This window comes from Ursus arctos, unplaced genomic scaffold, assembly GCF_023065955.2.
Source record: "Ursus arctos isolate Adak ecotype North America unplaced genomic scaffold, UrsArc2.0 scaffold_23, whole genome shotgun sequence".
Taxonomy (NCBI): Eukaryota; Metazoa; Chordata; class Mammalia; order Carnivora; family Ursidae; genus Ursus; species Ursus arctos.
In genome coordinates this window covers 12,367,698-12,389,662 of record NW_026622908.1, presented here as the reverse complement: position 1 = coordinate 12,389,662, position 21,965 = coordinate 12,367,698, and positions in this window count along the sequence as shown.

Below are 21,965 nucleotides of genomic sequence, written 5' to 3'. Positions count from 1 at the left end.
CCCAGGTGCCCCTAAACTTAATTTTTATACAGTAAATTATACTTTAACCTTACCATTTATTAATGATACATTTGCATTATTTGCTTTTTTAAAAAACACTAGCTTTGCTAGTTTTACTCTGATCTTCCAAACAATAGGAATGAAATGATAATACTAATTACTCATGATACGTCAGAACAATCTGAAACTTTATTAGGATGTTTACCCATTAAAAATTTAAACAGATCACTTTTTAGGAGGCAAAATATGTATACCCTGTGTTAAGTATGTATTGGTAAATGCGTGCACATTTCCATTTTTTTCATTATTGGCTTCCATCTTTAATTTCACAGCAACTGATAGCAAATGATTCCAGGAATGAACTTGGTAAGTACAGGCAGTTCTAGGAACACACAGAGGACTGATTAAGTTGAGAAGTAGAAGAGTTTCTATCTCTCTGTAAGATGTTTGTGATTGATTTGGAAGCTTCTGGATATAGCAAGAAAACATGCTTTGGAAGTCTAGAAAATAATTGCCATAATTAGGTGGCAAATGAATAATGTTTCATAACCTGGGAATCTACTACCTGCCTTACCGGAATTAAAAGTATTTTATTTTATTTTTTTAAAGATTTATTTATTGATTTCAGAGAGAGAGAGTTGAGGGGCGAGGGGCAGAGGAAGGAAAGAGAGAAACCCAAGGAGACTCCTTGCTGAATGCAGAGCCCTATATGGGGCTCGATCCCATGACCCTGAGACCAACACCTGAGTCAAAATCAAGAGTTGGATGCTTAACCGACAGCTATCCAGGTGCCCCCAGAATTAAAAGTATTTTAAATGGTAAAGATAAAGTAAATATAATTATGCCACATAGACCTTTTTTTAAGGTATGTTGGCTAAAGTTTTTAATCATAAAAATAGTTTTGAATCCCAGCAGTAATAATTATTAGCTACATGAGTTTGAGAAATATACTTAACCTCCCTGAGCTTCTATTTCCTCCACTACAAACTATAGTAAGATCTACTCCACAGCATTGCCGGGAGAATTAAATAACATAATGTGTCTCAGCCTCTCAGTGCTGGCCTGAAATATCATAGATGTGCAAAGAAATGGCAATTTCTCTTTTAATTTATTAAATAAAAACAGATACTCAGAAGACTTTTGCTATACAGTCAGAAATAAGACAAAATGGCCATGGGAAATCTATATCCCAAATTTCTTTTGAACATTAAAAATCAATTCAGTTGCACACACATACACACATATGCATGTATATATGGAGATATATATACATAAGAATGTATGTATGTATAAGAATATTTATACATATATTCTTTAGGGCCGTATGAATCTAGAGATTTGAAAAGTGATAAGAAAAAGCACTTTCCATCAAGGACATCACACTCTCACTTGGAAGCTACACTGCAGGTACAGACTTGGGAGAGATCAATTCTAACTGAACAATTGTAATTTGATACATTTTTTTTTGAACAACATAAAGCCAGGTAGTTGAAAGATTTTTGTGATTGATCCATTCTTGTGCTGAAGACTGTTTTATTTACAGACAGAATCAAATATAGAGGGGCAGTACATTCTAAGTAAGAGTTTCAGGGAATCTTATTCTTTGAGTAGGGTTATTTGTAGATATTTGACTGCATTTGCTGTTCAAAAGTGAAGATAGAAAGCTTTTTAAATAAAAGCTTTTAAAATAGAAAATCAAGAACACAGGAGAAGGATTTGTGTTCCCATGAATCTAGCCTCAGTCTCAGCCTCATAAATATTTTAACAAAACATTCATAATGTTAATTAATTAATTAATTAATGCTAGTTGTGCTTGGATGCTGGAGTTCAAGTTTACTGGGATGTTATGGGGTATCTAATGCTGGTGCCAACAGGCATGAGAAACTGTATGTTGTTCATTGAAGCCTAATGGATATCTGTATCTGTTGCATACAATTCTATTGGACATATTTTTGGTAAATTACTTAGTAACTCTGAATATTTACATGGTTTATACTTTTTTGCTACTACAATAACACTGCAGTGAATATCCTTATTCTTTTTATTTTTTAAATTTCTTAAAGGACTTATCTATTCATTTAGAGAGAGTGAGAGAGCATGAGTAAGCAGGGAGAGAGGGAGAGGCAGAAAATCCACAAGCAGTCTCCATGCTGAGCACAGAGCCCAACACGGGGCTGCATCTCACAATACTGAGATCATGACCAGAACTGAAACAGAGTTGGACGCTTAACCAACTAAGCACTCAGGTGCCCCTGAATATCCTTATTTATATGAGTTCACACATGTAGGGATATTTATAAGGAGTGGTCTTTAAAGGTCAGTGCACTGTGCATTTCTGAAATGCACATTGACAAATTCTCCTACATAGTTTCTTCACCAATGTATACACACAACATTGGTGAGAACACCTATTTCCCTAGTTCCTTTTCACCAACACTTTATTTACCAAAGTTTATGGTCTGTAGATAAATCATACTTTGTGTGTGTGTATGTGTTCTATGTATAACAGCATAGAATTCCTTTAATAGGATTTTTATTTAGGATTTCTACAATTTTATTTTAGGATTTTAGTAGTTTGTTCTCAATATGTTATTTATCTCTCATTTTATTTGCTTACATTCTTCTGTAGGGGCAAGCAGATATAAAGATTTTATGTTTTATAAAATATGTTTAGGATCTTTCTCTCTTTTCCTATCATCCTGAATATAAGTAGGGCTTTCTATTCCCTGAACACATAGAAAAATTTGCCTATGAAATTCTTAGAACATTGTGTTTTATTTATATTAGATTTTGACTATTCCTCTTTCTTTAATCGTACAAATGAAGCCTCATTGCTTTCACATATGATTCAAAAAAACAACTTTACTTTTGTCTGTGTTTTACATGGGGATTCTATATGGGCACTAACTTTAATTAGAGTCCTCTTCTGAAAATAAATGTTTGGAATTCACTGATCAGTTTTATTCATTCCTTTACAAATAAAGAAACTGATGAAAAGTGGTCAATGTGTTGGTAGAGAAGGAGATCTGACAGTGTGATTACTTTGAAACCCTGATCGTATTATTGTGATGTTCTCTTCCTTTAATTTGCATTCCTCTGACTTTACTGGTTTGCAAGCACAATGGGAATGGCATCTATCAGAAATATTTCCTGAGATGCCAAAGATTACAGCATGTCATAAGGAAGCCTAATGTTACTAACATAGTAAATATTTATGATCTCATCCCAATTATCTTGTTTGGGATAGTTGGGATAGCAACTATCTTGCTAACCCATTCTAGAGTCATCCAAGGGAAGGAAAGAGCCTCATCCACATAATGAATTCCCAACCCCTAACCCTGCCTAATCTTTACACTGGTTTTCTCGATCTGTTATTAAGTATGAAATACAGCGTCTTCCCCAGATGATGGACAGCAGCAATGATTGTGTTGTCCTTTGTGTCAATCCGGGTTCACATTCCATGTGTAAAGATAACCTTGTCCTCAACACTGGCAAAATAATATTACCTTAGGCTCAACAACAACATTACCAGGGAGCTCATAAAACATTTTCTGCAAATCTAGAGACCCTGCTCTGGAAGGCGGGCACCACGTGTTCCACCAGCTTCATTAGGGTGTCTGCACTGACTGTCCGACCTTCTGGTGTCCCTTTTCCTGAGCTTCAAAAAGTAAAGAAAAATCTTGTAAAAAAGCATGATTTTAATGACAAATAATATACATATTACATATTTTATATATTACTTACATGTTACCTTTTTATATATTCATATATTTATGTACATATATTATTTATATATGATATGATATAATGTGAAAAGGCTCCTAAGTGTTTCTATGGTCATGATTTCTTTTTTTCTCCACTTTAGAGATAAAGTGAGACACAGGGTTTAGTAGGTGCTACTTAGTATAATAATATACACTTCTTCGACCTCTAGTCAGTAGTTCTTAGTCCATAATAATTTCATTGTCATTACTGAGCTTTTACGCAAATGTAAGAAAGTATTAGTTACATTTATATTCAACAACAGCTAGGAAAATTCTTTCCCTTTTGACAGTTCCATCCGTTCTACAGCAAGATCAGCTAAAAGAATAGCAAGGATGGATCAGATATGATTCGGCTATAGGTATAAATACCTGTACCTTCAAAGACTCATTCCAGAGTATGACACTATATTTCTAGATATTTAATACATGCAAATTAATATTAGTATTATGTGTCATTATTTATTTTTATTTTTATATTTTTAAGATTTTATGTATTTAGAGAGAGAGAGAGAACAAGCAGGGGGAGTGGGAGAAGGAGAAGCAGGCTCCCTACTGAGCAGGGAGCCTGACACCACATGGGGCTCCATTCCAGGACCCTGGGATCATGACCTGAGCTGAAGGCAGCCGCTTAACCACCTGAGCCACCCAGACGCCCCTATGTGTCATTATTTAATGCTGAAATTATTGTCTTGGAGGTTGTGAATCTAGTCAGACATGAAAAACAAACTCTGTCTTTTCCTTAAATTTTAGTACACCTGATCTGCACTTTGTGAGTTAATAATGTAATGACGCCCGAGAATACTAACTGATATTTTTCAGTGGAGGGATTTAAAATAATAATAAAAAGATTTACTCTCAGTTAAATTTATCTAGTTGATATGACTTTAAAAACTGAGTTTCGAAGTGTTTTGCAGCTTAGTATAATCTTTGTGGGAACCTGTTTCTGTCTGCGATTGTTTCGTGATGTCGCTGTGGAGGATTTGTTTAAGGGACAGGTACTTAATGGCCTGCAGTATCAGATGATTGCGAGTAGACGGATGTTAGTATACAAAAATGAGAAAACCCTACAAAAAAGTATGTCCTCTTCTCTTATCCCTTGTATCTACTATGCTGAAAATGATATTATTGTTATTTGTATAAGGTATCTTTCTATCCCTTTTATTTCTAGTAGGAGCTTTCCTTCCGCAAAGTTCACAACTAAGAGCAACCATTGCAGGTGATGTGGGAAACAAAGGCAAAGGAAAAAATTAAATTTCCTTACTACTTACATCCCATTCACAAGTCCTTGAAACAGAGTGACGTTCCTCTAGGAACTCAGCTACCTTGATGTTAATACTTTGCTAAGAGCAAAAGGCAATCTTAGCTTGACATTATCCTAAACCCCCAGGATCCTCTTAGTCTACTTTAATATATAAAAATCCCTTCGGGAACTTCCTCTATCTCTACCCCCTGGGATATATGTTGGCAATCATCCTCCAAGCATATGACCCACCGATATACCTCCGAAGAATTTCATGACTGAAGTTTTCTTAGACGGTAATAAATGATCTTTTCCTAACAATAGTTAGCTCCCTCAAGATCCTGGAAACCTTGTTTCCAAAATTCCACAGAGACTTACCCCATCCCTAACCCCCTTTCAACTTGAAAGTATGTAATGGGCCACGCCTCATCATTGCAGCTTTCTGCCCATGGGTCCTGGCTCCGTGCTTTAATAAAACTACCTTTTTGCACTGCAGACATCTCAAGAATTCTTTCCTGGTTGTTGGCTCCAAACCCCAACACTTCAAACCTCATCACAGGCACTATGGGATTCCACCTTATCTACTTCGACTCAGTGTAATTAGTAGGAACACAATGAGTGAAGAAATCTTGGACTTCTAAGACACAATAAGCCTGGAAGCCCAATGCTGTACCACTCTGCTGTTAGTTTATGATGTGGACATGTTGGGGTCATACTCTATGGGTTTGCTTCTATTTATTTTTGTTCTCTCTTTTAGCACTGCACATTAAATATGAAAAAAAATGGAGAGATAATTTGAGAACTACTGAGATAGTATTTAAGTTTGAAGAGTCACATGAAATCCTACCTATCTTAATCCAATCAGAAATTGAGATCAGTGGAAGGTAGGCTTTCCTGCTTATGAGGGCAGGTCTAATCTGGCTAAATATTCAGGCCATCCTGCTGGATCCTAAAATTTCAGTAATTTTTCCGTAAGTGCATTCATGTTTCTCCACTGAGTGGAGATCACTTCATACCAATCTGGAACTGAGCTCAGGGTGAGCAGCTTTCTGTGTGAGATTCTACGTCTGGTTTGCCCCTGTTCCTAGGGTACAGGCTTCTAAGACTTCTAACAGAGAGGCTGATATATCACCAGGGCCCCTCCCCTGAAGTCCTAAGCTCAAATATTTGTATCCTCAATGCACTGAATTTCTGCATTCCAGAGATTTTCAAATTAGCACTATAGTCTTCCACCCAAGGTACGTTAGGAATGCAGAAAATGAAGCGTCAATCATTGGCTGTGTTCCTCAGGCCCTGTAAGCCTCCAATTTTGTCATGCCCACCCAGCAAAACTGCTAACATCTTGCTATTTCTCTTGTTTTCTACCAGTATTCCTCTGCTTGCATAAAGCCTAGATTCTTGGCCTCCAGTTGAAGCTCAGACTCAAAATCAACAAATGCCCCCAGACAAAAGCAACCTCAGAAGGACACTTGACCTCCCAAGCTCCTCTTCTCTCTGGAAACTTGGCCTCTGCAGCATTCTGAACATCATCATTAAACAACTGATTGAGTCTCCCTTCTCATGGACAACTTAAAAAACAGGACAAGATCTTTGCCCTTCCAAACACTGTTTGATCAGGTGAGCAACACCTGCCTGCCCCTCTAAACCTTTGCTAGTCTTTCCCAGTCTCACCTCCTTACGGGTTAACAAGTGGGTTCTACTGGCAGATCAAACTTCTCTCCTCTCCCCTTCCCTCCGCATCATCTAGAGAAGCGGGAATCAATGGTGCCCCCGGACTGGGTGCGCCGCGCATAGACTGCATCGCCGGGCCCTCGCTGGTCCCCCCTCCCGCTCCCCATGCTGCCTCCAGCGCCAGTGACAACGCGCCCTCCAGGCTCGGGAGCCTCGGCGCTGGACGGTCCTGGGCAAGACTCGCCTCTCGGGACAGCACCTCGGCGCTCGCCTGTCCGTCCATCTCTGTCTGCCCACCGCAGGAGAGGGCTGGCAGTGGCCAGGGACAGAACCGGGCCCCGCGGAGCGACAGGACACGGAGGAAAAGGGAGAGTGAAGGCAGCGAGGGAAGGAGGACCCCGGCAGGCAACAGCATGCGGTTCAAGGCTGGCGCTGGGCTTCAGCACCAGATGCGTCCGGGAGCCTGAGTGACCGGAGCCGAGGGGCGCTCCCGGTGGGTTGGTCCTACTGCAGGTCACTTGTGGGGGCCAAGGACAGATATTTCAGCTGTTTGCATCTCCCAGCCAAGAATCGGACCCTTGGGAAAACTGAGCCCATTTTATTTGTCCCAGCCTCTTATGGGAAAAGTCAGTACTTCTGCCAGCGAAGGAACAAAACTTTCTCTTTCAATGACAGGTGGCCCACCAGCCCTAGGAGTAGCGAGCAGATAACATATGAAACAAATAAAATAAATGGGGAGACAAAGAGGGAATTGTCACCAGGCATCGTTCTCACAATAGAACTGTCTCCTTAGTCACGGAGAACCCTCCACCCCACCCCAGGCTCCACGCGGCAGTCAAGTATAGTCCTGAAAGAACCATATAAACCCTTTTGGACTGGGGGGGGATGCTGAGGCCAAAGAGTGGTGTAGACGCTGGTACCGACTGTTTTAAGGTCTCTGGTTGGTGAGGGAAAGTAAACATTTCCATTTCAGTGTCTTCTGAGCTGGGATCACTAAATAGCATACAGGCAATTAAGAGTTTGAAGACAGTTTCAGAGCATTGGTGCAGATGTTTACATTCAGAAACAATCAAAATACTGATTTTTCCCCCATTGGTAGAGATGAAAGTTTTTGAAGAATAATGTATCTATAATGCAATGCACAGATTGTAAGTATATGAGTATTTGCGTTTTGACAAGTAAATACACCAAATAAATACTAATCCAGTCAAGATACAGAGCATGGAAATCCCCTCCAGAAAATCCCCTACTTACCTTTAAAGTTAACTGAAAAAAAAAAAAAAAATCATTTCTGCTCTTTATCACAGTAGATTCGCTTTGCCTGCTCTGGAACTTCATGTAAATTACATCATGCAGTAAGTCCTCTTTAATGTCTGGTATCTTTCTTTAACACGTTTTTAGATTTATCCATGCTGCTGCATAAATCAGTAAGTCGCTCACTCCTTTTTATCACTGAGTTAGTAGTCCACTGTATCAGTACACAACAAGTTATGTATTCACCCATTGATAGACATTTGGTTGTTTCTAGCTGTTGGCTGTTATAAATAAAGTTGCTATGAATACTTTTGTAAAAGTTTTTTGTGAACTCAGGTTTTCAATTACTTTGTATAAATATGTATGAGTTCAATTCCTCAGTTGTAGGGTAGGTTCATGTGTAATTTTATTAGAAACTATCAAACTGTTTTCCAATGGTTCTAATAGTTCACATTCCAGTTCAAATTGTTCCATATCCTCTACAGTGTGATATTGCTCCCTTCCCCCCGCCTCTTTTTACTTTTAGCATTTATATTAACTGCAAGGTGGAATATTACTGTGGTTTTATTTTGCATTACCATGATGATTAGTGATGTTGAAGACCTATCATATTTATTGTTTATGCTTATATTTTCCTTTCAAAGTGTACTTCCAAATTCCCCCCCCCCATTTTTATTGCACTCTTTGTCTTTTATTATTGAATAGTGGGAGTTCTTTATATATTTTGGATAACGTCATTTATTAGCTACATGATTTTTGAATATTTTGAATAATATAAGCAATTTCTTAATGCATTTCAAAGAACAGAAGTTTTTAATTTTGATTAAGCCCAATTTATTTTTTTTTAATGTTTACTGCTATTTGTGCCTTTTCCAAAAATTCCTATGTACTGCAAGTCACAGAGATATCCTTTTATGTTTTCTTTTGGAAGATTTATCGACTTAGTATTTACTTTTAGGTGTATGTAACCCAATTCAAATTACTTTCTATGGATGATTTTATGTAGGGGTCCATGGTTTTCTTTTTCTGTATGTTGAATCAGATTGTCTCATCAGCATTTGCTGAAAAAAATGAACATTTTCCCATTGAGTTAGTTTTAACTATTTCTTTGAAAATTAATTAGAATATTTCTTTGGGCATATTTCTGGAATATCAATTATGTTCTACTGATATATTTGTTATTCTTCATGGCAATGCCTCAACTTGTCTTGATTAATAAAGATTTAGCGTAACTTTTGAGATCACAAAATAGAAATCCTCCAACTTGGCTCTTCCTTTTCAAGACGACCAGTCTGGTTTTGTATCTCCATATAAATTTTAGAATCAACTCCATTTCCTACAAAATATAATTCTTGGATTTTGATTTGGATGGTATATAATATATACATAAAGTTGGGGGGATTGACAATTTAACATTTCTGAATCTTCTAATCAATAATTACACAATGATTAACAATTTTCCCAATAAATAAGAAAGGCTACTTTTATATTTTATCACAATTTATTTTGTACATTGATTTAATTAGCCAGAAACCACTAAAAGCACTAAAAGTTAAGAAAAATTAAGAAAAAAAGTCTAAAACATAAATGTTAAAAAATTATGGAATGAAAATTTAAGAACAGTAGTATAATAGAAATTGTGTGAGTAGAAACTTTAACCTCTGTAATTGCCACATCCTGTCCCTGACATTTTAGGACCTAAAATTTCATGATTATGGCATAGTTTTTCTTTCATATTCTCCCTTTCAATTTTCTAAAGTCCCACTGTTGGGCTTGGATAAGTCTCAACTTAGGGAACCTGTGACAGATGAGAAGGCAAAACCACATGTAAAGGTGATGAGCATCTGGAAAAGGTCAGGCTTACGTGGTAGTGGAAGTGTGCTGATCCAGGAAATAAATGAGTGTCAAAGACCCATTTCATCTACTTTGTGATTTTGTCAACTATCAGCTTTGACTTTATGAACTGACTAGACCCCAGATACATTATGGATACATTTTCCCAACATCATGTTTTATAAGTTTTCTTATGAGCACAACTGTCAAGCAGATACTATTTGTATTTCATAATTCAACTATATTCAATAAATGCTGAAGCAAATAAATAAAAACTAAAACAACCATGTTGATAATTTTCAGTTGTCTAATATGGAGATTGTTTTAATGGATTCTTATAAGTCTGTTACAATGAAAAAAAAAGGAAAACTGAAGTTGGTTGATTTATTTATTTAAAACCTTTCAGTTCCATTTGTTGTTGGTCACTTCAGATTGTCAGTAGGAAATTGAAACCATATTCAGGAAAAATAAAAGACCCTGGATTGTGGCACCAAGCATTTGTATATAATTTAAGGTTAGAAGGAGAAAACCTGGAACAGTGTTTCCAATCTGGATGACGAGAATCACCTAGAAAGCTCTAAAGATAAATACACTTACCTAGGTGTCACCAATGACTTAAAAAAACCATACATTTCAGGGTGCCTGGGTGGCTCAGCTGGTTAAGCATCTGACTCTTGGTTTTGGCTCAGGTCATGATCTCAGGGTCATAAGATCGAGCCCCATGTCTGGCTCCATGCTCAGTGTGGAGTCTGCTTGAGATTCTTTCTCCCTCTTCTCCCTTCCCTTCTGTTCCTCAACCCCCCCCCCCCACATGCACTCTCTTTCTCTCTCTCTCTAAAATAAATTTTAAAAATATTTTAAAAAATATATGAATTTCATTTGTAGAGCTCAACAATATATATGTTTTAAGATTATCCTTATTTGGTGGTTATTATACTAAGTTAGTTTGGGGAACAAATATTTGGGAACGAATTTTATCTCAACTGATATGTACACTCTGTGTCATAAACTATTCATGATTATACATGATTACACACACACACCCAAATACACACATACTATTACAATGGCAAATGTTGGATGACAAAATCCAACTGCAACTACTAAGAAGTAAGGGCATAGCATCCTGTTAAGCCATCAAAAAGCAAACATGTTTCCTAGAACATAAAATAATATTTTTCTGCTAGTATGTGCGAGTGTGACACGCAGAGCAAAGAATTCTACACAGACACAAGCTGAAGGTCAGCAAAGTAAATAATGTGATGTTTTCACAGACATTAGGAGACATCATTCTACTATAAGTATTGACTGCATTGCCATTATGGCTGACTTATTTAATGTTGTTTATGAGGGCTTTGATAGGGACTGCACTGAATCAATAAATCAATTTGGGAAGAACTGATACCTTGACAATACTGAGCATTCCTATTCATGAGCATGGATTATCTCTCCACTTATTTAGTTCTTTGACATTATTCATCAGAGATTTGTAGCTTTCCTCCTGCAGATTTTGTACATATTTTGACAAATTTTTACCTAAGTATTTCATTTTTTATGCTAATGTAAATAATATTGTTTTTAATTCCCAACTCTCTCTTTTCATTGCTGGTATACAGGAAAGTGATGGACTTGTATATTAATTTTGGATTCTGTATCCTTGTTATAATTGCTTATTAGTTCCAGGAGATTTTTTTTACTGATTCTTTCAGATTTTCTAACAGATGATCATGTCATCTGTAAACAAAGACAGTTTTATGTCCTTTCAAATCTGTATACCTTTTATTTCCTATTCTTGTCTTATCGCATTACCTAGAATTTCCAGTATTATATTGAAATAGGGTAGTCAGCTGGAGAAATCCTTGCCTTGTCTTGTTCCTAATCTTAGGAGTAAAGCTTTGAGTTTCTCACCATTAAGTATCACGTTAACTGTAGGTTTTTGTAGATATTCTTTATCAAGCTGAGAAGGTTACCTGATTATGAACATTTAATTTCTTCCAGTGTACACCTTGAAGGGTTTGTTATTGGGAGGCATTTTTTGGTCATAAGGTGTTGATCTGGTACGTTGTCCTTCATCTTATGTGACAGAACACTGAGGTCTTGAATGTTTGAGACCTGTCCAAGGCCAAAGAGGGAAACCAAAACTAAAACCCAGAACTTTCCATTAAGTTTTTTGATCTATCATGTGACCACTCTCCATGATATATCTCTCCATGATATGGTAATCAACCAACATGTATACAGCTGGTAACTACAATGTATCCAGAACTGTTCCCTGAGTAGTTCTAAAAACTAATTATCTAACTATATGGAAAAATTGGATAGAACAAAGTTAGAGGTTAATTTCCATTTGTTGGCTCGAATTCAGGTGATCCATGAAGCTTGAGCTGCCCCAAAATAATTCTAGGTCATTTTAGAAACCAAAAACAGAGGCAAGAATAAACTCTCACCATTAAAATTGTTTTTCTTCCAAGAATGCAGCTATAATGGTTCTTATTGACTTTTTAGTTGGAGTTTAAAATTATATTTTTGGTGTATTTCAGAGCTATTCACTGAAATTATTTCTTGTGACAACAGTTCACAAATATTTGCTTATATCCCTGACCTAGGAAATTCATGCTGCCAATTTGTGGGATTGCTCAACAGGCAGGCTGCTATCTGGCAAACATTATGGAATAATCCTTGAATAAATAAAGAATAAATACATCCTTGCTCAACTTTAATACAGGGTTAATTTTTGTGTGTATATGTATATGTCTCTTTAGGCAGAGAGATAGTGCTGTAAAAAACGGAAGAGGTGAAAGGACTGGATCTTTTAACAACTTGGCAAGGCTGTAAACCTAGGCAGTTTTGGTCAGAATAACATATGGTGGCATGAACCATGTGAATTTTTCCCTTCCCCACCCTATGATCTTCATTAAACCTTGGTGTTATGTTTGTGAATGTGTTATTTTACATGGCAAAAGAGACTTTACTAATGGAATTAATGTTGGTAATCAGGCAACTTTAAGAAAAGGAGATTTTCTTGGAATATTCAAGTAGGACCAGTGTAATCACATGGGCCTTAACAAGTGCAAGAAGTTGGAACGATGTAATAGAAGAGATGTGAAAGAAGAGATGCCTCAGAAAGATAAGGAAGAAAAGAGCCAGAGAGATGAGAGATGTGAGATGTGAAGGAATATTATCTAGCGTTACTAGTTCTGAAGGGTTCCATGAGCCTGGGAATGTGTGCAGACTCTAGAAACTGGGAAGGCTTTCCACTGACATCCAGTTAGGAAATAGGGACCTAAGTCCTACAACCACTTGAAACTGAATTCTGGCAATAAATTGAAATAAGCCTGGAAAAAATATTGCTCCTTAGAGACTTCAGAAGGAAATGAAGTTCTGCCAACACCTTTATTTCAACCCAGTAAAGTCCAGACAGACAACCAGGTGAGCCATACTGTGCCGACTTGCAATATAGACAACTATGAGATGATGAGTTTGTGTTGCTGTAGGCCATTCAATTTGAGGTAATTTGTTAAAGCAACAATAGAAAATTCATACCTCATTAATTCCTCTTTACAAACTAAATATTTCAAATGTTAGAGAAATTTATCAAACTACAGCCCATGGGTCAAATCCAGACTACTGCTTGTTTTTGTATAACATGAGAGCTATGAATGATTTTACATTTTTAAGTGGGTAAAAAAAAAATTAAAAATCCTTTGCAGAACATTAAATTACATGAAATTCAAGTTTATGTATCTATAAATGAAGTTTTATTAAAACACAGTCATTTTCATTTATGTGTAGTCTATGACTATCTTCTTGATACCATGGAAGAGTTAAGAAGTTGTGACAGAGACCACATTGGCCCACAAAATCTAAAATTCCATGAAAGAGGTTTGTTGCTGTTATTCGCCATTTCCTCCAGTATTCCTTTTGAGTCCTTAATGTTTCATGAAGGAAAGTGCATATAATGGGATAGAAATCCACCTAAATCTGTAGCCCTCATAGGCTTCACACTCTGTGACCTATACTTGGAATTCAGAAATTTGATAAAACATTCTTAGCTGAATCCTTCTTACCATTTTATATGGAAGCCACAGTGTCTGTGTCAAGTAAGCAAACTCTTGGGTCATGTTTTTTCCTGTAGGCTCTGTCTCTTTCCAGATTTGGGTTGAGATGATTGCTTTCTGACTTCATCTTTATGTTGGAATCAGGAAAATCGTTTGTTTATGGTTTTTAAGTGTGAGAGTGATGGTCCTTCCAGCTCTTTACATCTCTGAGCCAAATCTACATCCATCTTTTAATTTGCACATATTATGAAGGACAATTTTAGTTCAACCGAACTTCAATAATACTACAGATGTGAGAAGCACTTTTTATCTCTCTCCAAACTAAATAATAATGATGATAAGAATAATATTCACAATATATGTTGAGTCAGTAACATGTCCCAGTTATTCAATTTAATTAGAAAATGAAGAGCCCTAACATTTAAAATAGAATTCTCAAATTCTAGAATCTTTAATTTTGAAGAATTTGAATGGGAGGATTTTGAAGCTATGTATATTATCAGAAGGTGAGTATAGCTGTCAAAATTCATTGGAAATATTACCAGTAGCTAAACTTTACACAGCAGTTATCTGTTTTTAAATTCACTAGAGAAAGGAAAGGTGTGGAAATGGTGCTGTTACCAAGTAGAAGGAGAGAAGAATTGGGGAATGAGTGGAAATAATATTTTTGACTATGTTTGCATGTCATAATAACTGAAGAACTCTTTGCCAATGCATCTGAATGAGAATTCTGTGCTTTTATGTTCAGAGAAAGCGCACAAATATAGGGTTTTGAAGATATTGAACTTGCAGAATTTCCAGGTGATGAGGGTTTTCATAAGGGTTAATGTTACCATGGGAATGGGCTGAGGAATATGTACTCTCACTGTCCTCACATATGCTTTCCAGTTACTGTCATCAATCATCCTTCTGTTGGAGTGACGATGTGATAAAACATGGATTTCACTAAAAACAAAAACAAAAAAAACACATGGATTTCATGAAGAAATAAGGGCTGTGTCTGACAGTGTTTGAGAAGTGAAAATATTTCAGAGTAAGATCTAACGGATTTATCAGGGAAGAGAAGCAGCTGCTCAAGAGAGACAACTCAAAGTCATTTCATTTTGGCAGAAATCATACTCAGTGTAGCATGGACTAGAACTTATAGGTCCAGACTCTTCTTATTTATTAGCATGTCCTGATGGGAACAAAGGAGGAGAGATCATACTAAGTAACTTCACAAGGATTTATGGTATAAACTAGAATGGTAGTTTGATCATTGATGATGAGAAATTAAAACACAATATGGGCTAGTCAATGTATAATCTCCCTGTAAGAATATCTTCACTGTTGCCCAGGTTATAAGGTAATATTTATAAAAATAATGATTAATTCTCACTGATCCATCAAAGCTTTGTGACTAAATGAATATATGTTAATTCCCTTAAATAGCTGTAAAAGATAACATCAACAATTGCACCAATTACATCAACATAAATCAGGGTCTGAAGTTAGGTTAAATAAAGGATCATCTGATCATTGTGAAAATCATAATTCACAGTCAACAGTCTATTATACCGCAGAGGTTGGTAATGGAACTCAGCGCACCAGGTTAGCACCTTTAGATGGACAATTTAGTTCCAAATCAGGATCCTGGTTACCAGTAATCTCAGGCAAATGAGCCACAGACAGTAACAACATAATCTTGATTGAGTTTCACCTAATCACTCAGGGTAGATTTTCAATGGACTTGGCTTTTAGTACATAACTGCTTACTTAGAAACATTCTACTCTATCAATTTCTGGTTGAAAAATTTGTCTTGCAAAAGTTATTTTTTTCCTTCCAAATTCCAAGCTTGAATCTATTACATAAAGTTAAAGTAATTATGGCTCAAATGATAAACCTTTCCCTAAAATTCATTATAAACTGCAGATATTATATTTTATTGAGCAGAGAGCAACCTAATTTATATTTTAATGCATTGGCTTCTTACTCCTTAACATCAGATATGGAAAGAAAATGTGATTTCAGTTGTCACCAGGATATCACAAATTAAATCAATCAACCAACTTAACATGAACTATTTAAATAGCATTCAAAAAAGTAAAATGGTTGGAGGCAACACGCCAGGCTAGTGAGGAGAAAATAAAGTTCCTGTCCTCAAACATCATGCAATCTGAATCTATCCTGTTCATTTATAAGACTAAAAATATAATATAGCATCCTCCTTCAATAATTCAATAGTATGTCCCCCAAATTAGTGAATTACAAACATTTTACTACTGTATAAAGTTTATGAGCCTTGTGGAATGAGTTGCATTTCATGAAGCAGGTAGAACAAATCAGTCTTTGAACAAGAGTTCAGATTCTTCCAAAAGCATGCTTTGCAGGTTTTGACTGTTACCTAAAGTGTTGTTTCTGTTTACCCCACTTCTTACCCTAGCACTCATGTTCCTCTGTTCTTTCTCCTTATTATTTATTTATTCTTTAAACAGTGCCATTGAGGAAAATGGCAAAGAGCACTGACAGTTTTGGAAAGAAATGTTACATTTCCTTCCTCAGATATAAAGCAACAATCCTAGTGGGGAACAGGGGGTGGGATTAATTGATAACTATAATCTTGTAACAGCTAAGTTTCTGTAATCACATATATCGTGGATTTTATTAAGACTAATTTCTAAGGAACAGGTTGGGCAAAAGGATGGGGTCATTATGATTTTAATATCAAGAGTCTTAAAGATGATATAGATGACAGATTAGGGTCAGAGTATGGAAAAATCTGGACTGAGCCTAATGTTAGAGGAAGCCAGGAGGAGGTAATAATTATGGGAGTATTAGGATATTGCTGTTTTTTGTTTTTTCTTTTCTTTCCATGCTTTAGAAGCTCTTGGTTCTCCAAAATCTCAATTTTTCCCCCATAGGATTAAGTGTATATTTAAGAAGGGCCTCTGGAAAATTCTGTGTTTGATTTTATAACACAATTAAGTATCTATAAAGTAAAAATGTAAATTAAGTGGTATCTAGTACCAGAGCCAGCCCTATTTTGCCCTAGAAATTTGCTTTTGCAGCAATCTATATATGCCCTTTTTCTTTCTATGCCTCATTTTAATGAAGTACCATAACCAAAGTAACATAAACATTTCAAAATGCTAAGGATACAATTCAATCTGTTCAGCTTTAAATGATTCCTTTAATCAGAAGATGAACATTGTTCTAAGGAAAAGATCTTTCACTGTTCATGTGTTCATCTGCTTAATTTTATACTTCCTAAAGCAATCATTCTTCTGTGAAGCATTTTTCTTCCTGTAGGGCTCCAAAGCTAATAAATTGGTCCAATTAATCAGCTTTATAATTCATGGCACAAAAAGGAAACAAATTCACAAGTTCATATTACCTCTGGCACTAACAGAGCATGTTTAACTGAAACCTGAATAAAGTGATTCATTGACTAAAATTCTGTGGTATTTGTAGAATCAGGCTGTTAATTTAGAAACAAATATCTATGATGAAAGCAAAGAGAATTATCTACTTTGTGTACTGGATATAATTTTATCCTTTCTGAAAGAAAACATGCAAAACTAAAATAAAATTTAATATCAACTACATCCTTGCCTTGACTATCTTCATACACCTCACTGACCATGCCCCTCTTCAGCTTGATAAATAGTTCATGCTTAATGCATTTTCAGTCACATTCTGTGAATATGGTTAGTTTTTAACATCATTTATAACAGTTATTAATGGTAATTTTGATGTTCAGAAGCCAATAATTAACTTCCTTTTTATTTTATGATTTGGTACCTGCCAAAATTGTTACCGGGACTTATTTGATCTTTTTAATTATATGGAGGTAGAAGTTTCACATATCCCTCTTTGTTCCCCATCAAACACAAGGCCAAGCAATATACAGCTATTAGAGCTAGTAACCCCAACCCCTAACAGTTCATTGATTTAATTGACTGCCTTTGCTTCTCTTCCTAATGAACATTAAGCTCCAGGGAGTCAGGGACTGTATCTGCTTTTAGCGCCTCTTCATACCAAGGTTAATATTAGCTTGTTCAAGAATCAATAGGGATAAAGCTTACAAAATTATACTGAACTACATACAAATTCCAATATTTATTTCCAAAAGTTCATTGTTATATCCTGCTTTAGCAATATTTCCCACCAAATACAGCAAAACAAGAGTAATCTTTATAAAACTGCTCTAGACAACAACACTCACCATCACAGGAATACAAATCAAAACTACAATGAGATATCACCTCACACCAGTCACAATGGCTAAAATTAACAACATAAAAAACAACAGGTATTGGCAAGGATGCAGAGAAAGGGCAACCCTCTTACACTATTGGTGGGAATGCAAACTGGTGCAGCCACTCTGGAAAACAGTATGAAGGTTCCTCAAAAAGCTAAAAATAGAACTACTCTATGACCCAGCAATTGCATTACTAGGTATTTACACAAAGGATACAAAATACTAACTCAAAGAGATACGTGCACCCAACGTTTATAGTAGCATTATCAACAATAGCCAAATTATGGAAAGAACCCAAATGTCCACCAACGGATGAATGGATAAAGAAGATGTGTTATAAATATACAATAGAATATAACTCAGTCATATAAAAGAATGAAATCTTGCCATTTACAATGACATAGATGGAGCTAGAGAGTATTATGCTAAGTGGAAAAATCAGAGAAAGACAAGTACTATGATTCCACTCATATGTGGAATTTAAGAAACAAAACAAACAAACATGGGGGTGGAAAAAGAGAGGCAAACCAAGAAACAGAAACCAAAATACAGAGAACAAACCGAAGGTTATGAGAGGGGAGGTGTGGGGGAGGGGTGAAATAGGTGATGGGGATTAAGAGGGGCACTCGTGATGAGCACGGATGTTGTACAGAAGTGTTGAATCACTAACTTATTTAGTACACCTGAAACTAACATTACACTGTATATTAACTGGAATTTAAAGAAAAACTTAAAAAAAAAAAAAAGAAAAGAAGGTGCTCACTTTTTATAGCTTATTAAAGACCATTTGTATAAATCCCAGGTACAATTTGGACAACACGGAAGTGCATATCTGTTACCAAAGTGTACAATGTTTTAGTCATATTATTAACAGGATATTTTAGCAGACTTCTAACAAAAATCTCTACTTTATCTTCATAATTTTAGTGATCTTCAAAACATTCTGAGTAAAGAAGCTAGGTTTGATTGTTTTCTCTTTTTATAAAGATTTTATTTATTTATTTGTCAGAGAGAGAGAGAGCGCGCACAAGCAGAGGGAGTGACAGGCCGAGGAGGAGGGGGAAGTAGACTCCCCACTGAGCAGGGAGCTGGATGCTGGGCTCCATCCCAGGACCCTGGGATCATGACCTGAGCTGAAGGCAGCTGCTTAACCTACTGAGGTACCCAGGCGCCCCTGATTGTTATCTTTCTGAGGTTTAAAACGAAACTGTTTCTTTAACATTATATTTTCCTTTTGTTGCTGAAGCTTTTGTATAAAATGTTTAACAGTCCCTGAAATTTTAATATTTAGTAAAAGTAACTTTTCTCCTTCCTCTGACTTGAGACTGCACATCCGTTCAAGGAAACCTATAAAGGAAGTCCAGTTTAATTTCAAAGATTTCAACAAATTCAGAGTATGCTCTGAAATAGGGTAGGTATTTTCAAAGTAGCAAAACTGAGATTCAAATCTAACTCCCTCTGACTGTTGGGGTTTCATAAAGTCAAAGCAGAGAATGAGAAATGCAAACTATCCAAACAAAATTCATAGATACACTTCATACTGGGGGACAAGCATTCTCTTTCACTGGGGGAGGACATGATGGACTATAATGGTCTATGACAGAGAACTCAATGAAAAATTCATTGTCTAATCACATATTTATAAAAACACCTAAAATATGCAGGCACTGATTTAGGTTCCGAGGAGAAAACAGTGAAGAAAAGAAATCTTGTCCCCACGGAGCTTGCAAGTTAATGCACTTCAATATCCTTTTGTTGAAATCAAGGATAATTTCACAGCCGTAGTAAAAGGATTAAGCGAGACTCTGAAAATGCACACTGTCGGTTATCAGTTCATGCCTCTAACCATTATTTCTAGTTCTTCCCATACTTTTGATTTTGACAGCATGACTGACATTACACATACTTATGTTAGTCTCCAAATTCCAATTTCAGCTGCAAGGAAAACAATTTTCTTTGTTTACTAATGCAAAGTGGAAGGAGATACAGAATAATGTTGAAAGAACCCAAAGTAAGCTTTCCTGAAAAACTTTTAAGACAAACTTGTGTGTCGGTTAAGTGCATTATATGAAACATAAAACAGGAGGAACCCTCACCTAGCGTATCACAGTAGACCAGCAAAATGATATATCTGGATAGGGTGTTTGTACTTGTATTAAATATGTACTATGTATTTTTAACTCTTCCATATATTATGTATACACATACATGTAACTATGTTAAGATTGGGGGCATTTTGGAAGCTGAGTATAATATAAATAAGAGCAAAAACACCTCCTTTTTGTTGATTCAAAGAAAAAAAATGGAAGCCTAGGGAATACGAATCACATATTCCAGGTCGCAAAGCTAGTTAATACAGGATCTAGAAAACCACTAAGTTTTCTCAACTTTGAGTGCAATGATCTCGCTCGATTTTGCTTTAGGATTTAAATGTGTGTGTGGCATGACATTGTTTGATCACATGAATTCCCTCTCAAAGATATTTATTAAAATAAACATATGCCTGGCGTGCAGCAGTAAACACCTCTAATGCAGAATTTAGGTCTTAATGTGCAAATGCCCAAGTTTTAAAAGTTTTCCCCATTTTTTCCTTCAAAGACAAGCCAGTGGCATACGACATCTAGGCACACTATATGTGAACACAAAGTAGGTAACGTGGGAGAGTTTGTTTTCACTGACACTGAAGTTAGGACTTACATTTTTAAAAAATGAAACTGGGGCACCTGGGTGGCTCAGATGGCTAAGCATCTGCCTCTGGCTCAGGTCATGATCTCAGGGTCCTCGGATTGAGTCCCCAGCAGGGAGTCTGCTTCTTTCCCTCTGCCCCTCCCCTTCTCTCTCCCTCTCAAATAAATTAAATCTTTTTTAAAACTGAAACCAATGACCACTACAAAAAAATACTTGCATTCTATTTGAAGTGATAAAGGAATGTGAAATAATCTTGAAAAAGAAGGCCAATATTACCTCTTAAGGTGACTTCTCCAGCAAAAAGCCTTCCTAAAAAGTAGCAATTGTGCATTCCCTGAGCCAGAAGAGTGAGCATAATGGAAACCATTACCCACATCCAGGTGGTTCCATTTTTCTGGAAGCTGCAGCTGGTTCACTAAACCAGTTTACTCTTTTTTTGTTTGTTTGTTTTTATTTTGTTTTGGTTTTGTTGTTGTTGTTCCGTTTTTTTAAAAGATTTATTATTTATTTATTTATTTGAGGAAAAGAGAGAGATTGAGAGCAAGAGCTGGGGTAGGGGCAGAGGGAGAGGGAGAGAGAAAGAATCTCAAGCAGACTCCCCACTGAGCACAGAGCCCAGGGTGGAGCTTGACCCTGAGATCATGACCTGAGATCAAGAGTCAGCTACTTAAGGGACTGAGCCACCCAGTTTACTCTTTGATACAAAGTAAATTGTTACTTGTACTGAAATACCAGGGCTAGTACCTGGCGGAAACAAAGTTTCTTCTGTTTCTTTTAGTCTCTTTAGCTAATAATATTCTCTTAAATTGAATAATCAATGCTCATGTCTTATTTTATTTACCTGTGAATGAAAACTGCCTTGTGTTTTTTTACAGATTTGCAAATGTTTATATTTTAGAGACTCTAGGTTTTGTGATAAAGAAAATATTCATTTCTTGAAGAATCTTGGCAAAATCCTAATATGCCATTTAATTTGGAGACCTGACTATTGGGGAAAAGGCAGTCATGAGGGAAAAACCTACTGTTTGTTTGGGTTTGGTTTTGGTTTTGAACCTTTAATGAGGAAAATAGATAATACTGAGCTCAAGAACACTGTGTTTGGTGTATCACTGGGTCAAGGGTTAGAGATACACATGACTGAAGAAGCAAACAGCACATAGGTAAATAAAGATACATATGGTCACAGAACAAACACTTGGCGTCTGGCACAGTTGAG